Source organism: Vespula pensylvanica, chromosome 9, assembly GCF_014466175.1.
Source record: "Vespula pensylvanica isolate Volc-1 chromosome 9, ASM1446617v1, whole genome shotgun sequence".
Taxonomy (NCBI): Eukaryota; Metazoa; Arthropoda; class Insecta; order Hymenoptera; family Vespidae; genus Vespula; species Vespula pensylvanica.
In genome coordinates this window covers 3,737,847-3,743,861 of record NC_057693.1, presented here as the reverse complement: position 1 = coordinate 3,743,861, position 6,015 = coordinate 3,737,847, and the positions used below count along the sequence as shown (strand labels likewise).

General features: G+C 44.1%; 1 long non-coding RNA gene across 1 annotated transcript; it reads left to right on the top strand.

Annotated features, from left to right (window-relative positions):
• The first annotated feature begins 1,027 nt into the window (after positions 1–1,027).
• LOC122632115 lies at positions 1,028–1,983 on the top strand. Its single transcript, XR_006327812.1, has 3 exons — positions 1,028–1,271; positions 1,606–1,779; positions 1,881–1,983. It is a non-coding gene; the product is annotated as an uncharacterized LOC122632115 (long non-coding RNA).
• Positions 1,984–6,015: the final 4,032 nt, after the last annotated feature.

Below are 6,015 nucleotides of genomic sequence, written 5' to 3'. Positions count from 1 at the left end.
AAAACAAGAAGATAAAAATAGAAATAATCAAAAATAAAAAGAAGAAAAAAGAACAGGGGGGAAAAAATCGATGGAAAGTTCTTCGTTGTAGATTTCTTCTCTCTCCATCTTCTTCCTCAAAGATCGATAAATAAAATGTTCGGTACAAGAGAGAAAATTGATTTACGATAGGTCGAATATCGCGAAGAAACTGACGACGAACTTGGTCGTGGCTTGGTCGAACCGTTTAAATAATAAAGCGATTTCATTATCGCGCCGGTTAAATTTATTCGCGACGTTTCAACGAGTATGAAAGAAGGTAGAGGAGAGAGGGTGGTGGCTGGTGATGGTGATGGTGATGGTATATCCTGAGCAAAAAAGGAAGAAGCGATATAGAGAAGAAGAACAAGAAGAAGAAGAAGAAGAAGAAGTAAAAGTAGAAGAAGAAGAAGAAGAAGAAGAGAAAGAGAATGAGGAGGTGGCTCCGGGATTTCGCTTTTCTTCCTTCTAAGCGGCGCTAAAACGTGGCGCGTTGAAAGGGTCCCTAAGGGCAGGACCCCGTGACTCTTCTTCCCCTCTCACACCGAAACGAACCACAGTCGAACTTATTTTCAACTCGTCTCATTCCTTCTTTTTATTCTTCTTTTTCTCTTTCTTCTTCTTCTTCTTCATCTTCTTCTTCATCTTCTTTTTCTCTTTCTTCCTCTTCTTCTTCTTCATCTTCTTCTTCTTCTTCTTCTTCTTCTTCTTTATATCCTCGATGGTGTGCGTGTATACGCTCGTGCGCGCGGGCGCGCGCGAGGTGATAAATCACCGCGCCATAAACAACCAATATTTCTCCTCGAATGTTTACCGAGTACGCTTTAAATGCCTTGTTAAAACAAACCTACGCCCGTGCGAGCCTGGACTGCGCCCTTTTTGCCCCTCTCTCTCTCTCTTTCTCTCTCTTTCTCTCTCTGTTTCTCTCTTTCTCTCTCTTTCTTTTTTTCTCTCTTTCTTTCTTTCTTTTTTTCTTTATATCTTTCTCTTTCTTTCTAACAGACCAATACTCGTTCCTCCCCTCTTCTCCTTCTTTTTCTTACATCCTCCTTCTCTCTTTCGCATCGTAGCTACACCGACCGACGGGTATATATCACGATGCGGCATCGAAGTAAACTCCCTGACCCTTTCGCGAAAGCTTACGATACGGGAGAAAGAAGAAGACGAAGAAGAAGAAGAAGAAGAAGAAGAAGAAGAAAAAGAGAAAGAAAAAAGAGACTTCGATACTCGACGTTGGGTGGGTGAAAGAGAAGGTGAGACCCTACTCGACTTTATGGCTCACAATCGATTTCTCTCGTATTTCGTTATCTATCGTAATACTTCGTCGAGAGATACATACCTAGTCACTCGTGATAAAAATTTTCCCTGGATAGTAGGTCCATTTATTTCTTTTGTCTTAAGCGCATGTCAATTTCATAATTTTATTGGTAACGAGTAAAAAAAAAAAAAAAAAAAAAGAAAAAAAAACAAGGCAAAATATTGAAATAGTTATCGACGTACTTCTGGTAATAAATAATTTATAAATAAACATACATAGGTACTTAACTTACGTAGTCGTATATAAATACAATTTCATTTGTATTTTAGTTTCGCCGAATAACAACGAAAGAAGTTATAGGCGTTCTCGTATAAACAAACAATATGTACGGTCGAACTAAGTTCATCGTCGAGGACGTTGCCTATGATTCATGGAGACCCGTATCCCATTCTACGTAGTAACGCGCAACGCTCGAGTGCCTCCGTCCATATGAGGTGACGTATGTAAGTTATGACTAACTTGAAATATCTCCATCATAAAGTACCTACGCTCAGGAATGACGTGACATTTTTTTCGAATGTTCGAAATTAACACAATCGTAAAGCCGTAACGAAGTCTATGGTGGATGAAAGTTGTTGAGGACGAAGAAAACTTGGAGAGAGAAAGATAGAGAAAGAGAAATGGAGATAACTGAACGATATATAACTAATTCGAAGGTATGAGTATAATAATATTCTTATTGTTAAAGTAGATTTGCTTTGTACTATAGTTCGATAGATAGATAGAGAGAAAGAGAGAGAGAGAGAGAGAGAGAGAGAGAGAGAGAGAGAGAGAGAGAGAGAGAGAGAGAGAGAGAGATGACGATAAAGCAAGAAAATTGAACAGTGATTTACGAGAGTTTGAAAGAGTAAAACCTTGAAGGAATCGTGTTCTGTGTTGTCCGTCGAAGCATCGTTTTCGGTTTTCCCTTCGTCACGGCTTTAATTCTCCTAAGGTCTATCCTTAAACAGTTTTCTCGCATAAATCGAACTTGTATCGTTCGTGTAGAAAGGAACGACGACGTTCAGTCCATCTTATTCCGGATAAGTACGAAGCTCGTGGCGCGGAATTTAAATTGGATTTGTTTTTCGTTCCTGACGGACGAGCAGGTCTCTGCTTCGGTAGCTTTTCTCTCTCTCTTTTTCTCTCTCTTTCATTCACTCATCGTTTCTCTCGATAGAGAAACGACATTGTACAGGTGGCTCGTTCGAACGCGTCCTACAAAGTTACAGAATATATATGATCGTTTATCGTTTATTTTTCCCCAAGAGAAAAGAAAAAGGAAGAAAAAAAAAGAGAAAAAGGAAATACGAACGTGTACTATCTATCGAGTCTCGTAACTTTCGTATTCTATGTCTTTCCCTCGAATTTTCGTAAAACCGACTCCAAAAGATTCATATTCCTTTTTCGGCATCCTCTGAGGAAAGTCCAAAAGTTATAGGAAAAGGCGTGTTGTGGGCGTGGCTCGTAGCTCATCGTCCGATTGAGTTATAGCGCGTTAAGAGGACCCGAAACTTGGGACCGAGACGACGATGCTCGATCTAAAACCAGCAGCCGAGAGCGAATCTCCCCCTTTCTTTCCCTTTTTTTTTTGTTCTCTCCCCTCTTACTCACTGTTCCTTTCTAAACATCGCGAAGGAAAGGGAAAAGGGCCGGAGGCGGGATGAAATTAGCGATGGACCGTGGCTACTCGTGGCTGAACCCTGAAAGGTAGACGCAAGAAGTAAAAGAAGAAAAGGAATAAGAATAAGAATAAGAATAAGAAGAGGAAGAAGAAGAAAAATAAGAAATGGCTTTGCGACGAGACGATAGACGACGATTTTAAAGGCGTCTATCGTGTCCTTACACGAGAAATGTAATTTATCTTAAGAACTATGAAAAGTAGTTTCATTGGAAAAAGAGAGAAACATATCGCTGTTTCGCGATACGAGACACGCTTGCCGTTGGCTATACTCATCCTTTCCCTCTCTATCTCTATCTCTTTTGCTCTCTCTTTCTCTTCCTCTCTCTTTCTCTCGAACGCGTGTGAGAGGAGGAGCTACGTAGTTGAACGCGGCGTTGCTTGAAAAACACCCTGTAGACACGGGGGACACGGTCACTGCCGGCTTATCAACCGATCGGAAGTAAATCTCTCGGGCGCTGTCAGGGAGCGTTCGACAGGCGCGATAGCGAATTAACTTGGAGGTAAATGGTGCCTCCTACGAGGAGATTCCAATTGACGAAATTTCTTCCAGGACATTCCGGATTTCGCGATAGGAAGGAGGCCGGTCGTCCCTTCCCCTCTCTTTTTTTTCCTCTCTCTCTCTTTCTATTTCTTTCTGTCTTTCTCTGTTCTCTCTGTAAGTCGAAAGAAAGGCTTCTCTCGCGAGAATCGCCGTACATTCTTCTTCTTTTCCTTCCTCTTAGATCCGCTTGGTACGATCGTCCGAGTAGCAAAGTCTTTACTCGGCCAAATTCTCTTTTTCTCTTCCCTCTTACAAAGGGCAATTATAGAGAGAGGGTGAAAAAGCTGACTTTCTTTTTCGCGTGCGTCCACTTTGACGCTTTTTCCGTGGACATTGTGTAAAAGCGCTCGTAAAAAAAGAGAAAGAGAGAGAGAGCGTGAGAGTATGTGAAAGAACAGGAGAGAGAGAAAGAGAGAGAGAGAGAGAGAGAGTGAGAGAGAGAATAATGTCGCGAGAGAGGGTAAAAGAAAAGAAATTCAATTTGCATTGGCCGCCATTCTTTAGGTCCTTTGAATTCCCGTCGCTATAGCGACCTTTGTCCGGATCGTGCCACAATGGCTACTATCCTCTCCCTTAACTCTCTCTCTCTCTCTCTCTCTCTCTCTGCGCTCTCTCTTCCTGGAGAGAAACCGTCGCAAACAAAGAATCCTCCCTGCGCCCCCAGTGAGAAAAGGGCCAAAAAGACGAAAAAGGTCGATACACGAATAAGCGATGCGCAGCTCGGATAATCCGAGAAAAAAGACCGCGAAACGTGAACTCGCACTGCACCTCCTCCTTCTCTACCTCCTCCTCCTCATCCTCCTTTTCCTCTTCCTCTTCTTTCTCATCCTCTCTACCATCGTCTGCTATCGACGTACCTATGGTTAGGAGATAGGAAATTCTCGTATGTACAGGGTGGATCCGCCAAAAAGCTCTCCTCTCGTTCGTAGAATCTCTTGGAGATCGGGGTTGGTCCTTGTAAGTACCTAAGTTAAATAAAACTGCATTCGATGCGATGCGATGCGATGCGATGCGATGCGATGCGATGCGATGCGATGTGATACGATACGATAGGATGCGATGCGATGCAATGTGATGCGATGGATCGGATCAGATCGAAGTTGTTTCGTTTTTTGTTGAGCGTCTCAAAAACTCGCGAGTTTCGGTGAAATCTCTTTCGATTCAGGTCGATGCTCGGACTCGATGTGATTGCATTGAAAAATTTGTTCTGCGGTACGTTCGCGAATGAAAGTCGATCGGCAAGTGACTCGTTAAAAAGGGAGTGAATCGGAGAGTTCGATATATATCGCGAACTTGTGGCAATCCTATCGATAACTCACCGACGAGTTTCTCTTTTCTCTCTTTTTCTCGCTCTGTCTCTTTCTCCCTCTCCCTCTCTGTCTCTCTCCCTCTCTGTCTCTTTCTCTCTGTCTCCGATTATCGCGGTTCCATGTTAGGATTTACGCTCCCCACAAACCGTTCCCTCGATGCCACGCAACTATTGCGAAATATTCGACGGGTGGAGAAACAGGAGGAGGAGGAGGAGGAGGAGGAGGAGGAGGAGGAGGAGGAGGAGGGAGTGAGAACAAGGAGGAGGAAAGAAGAGGAGACGGTCGAGGATGGCGAAGGGTGGATTCGTGGGGACAAAGGAAACAAAGCGAGCGGCGTGACTGTGATAGCCAATGGGAGTTCCGTGCGAGGGGACATCGGGACCGAATCAGTTTATGCGCGACAGGTTCTGGAAAGAGAGAAAAAGAGATGGAAATCGGGAGAGCGAAAAGGTAGAAAAAGAGAGAAAGAGTGGATAAGAGAAAGAGAGGTAAGGGCCAACCAGACCGTACAGTTTGCCAACTCTCCAACCTTCTGCTTCGCCGCCATGGAGAGACATTATTTACAACGGAGTCCGTGGTAGACAATGCCGAGATACCCGCGGCCATCTTTCCTTCCTTTTCTGTTCTCCATATGCAACAGCATCTGCTCCGGCCATCCCGTCGACCCTCTTCTCGTACCGAGGAACACAAGTGAGGAGTACCAACCGCGCGTACTACTACCTTTACCTTTATACTCTGCGCCTTTTCCCTTTTCTTCGAAAGAATCCTATCGCAATGTCGAGACATCGAAGGTAACCGCGAACGGCTACTACCAACGTAGTCGCTATCATTATCATAAACTCGCGGACTGCGTATCGGGACTCTAGTTATGGAAAGGGAGGAGGGTATGCACGGGGATGTCTTACGTGGCCGTTTTATACCGGGTGTCGGAGCTCTCCTCCTCGTAACTCCTTAGAACGGGTCGAACTCGTTGCAGAGAAGCGTAACCCAAATTCCATGGATACCGAGCCTCCTCCCTATGTCCCTTCGATTTCCGACGGATCAATCGAGCCCCTCGGATAAAACTATAGTACTTCTCTCGTATACCTACCTACTACCTATCCATCCTTCGCTTTCTCGTTTTTATATCGTTTTTACCATGACCGACATCATCGTTTTACGAAAC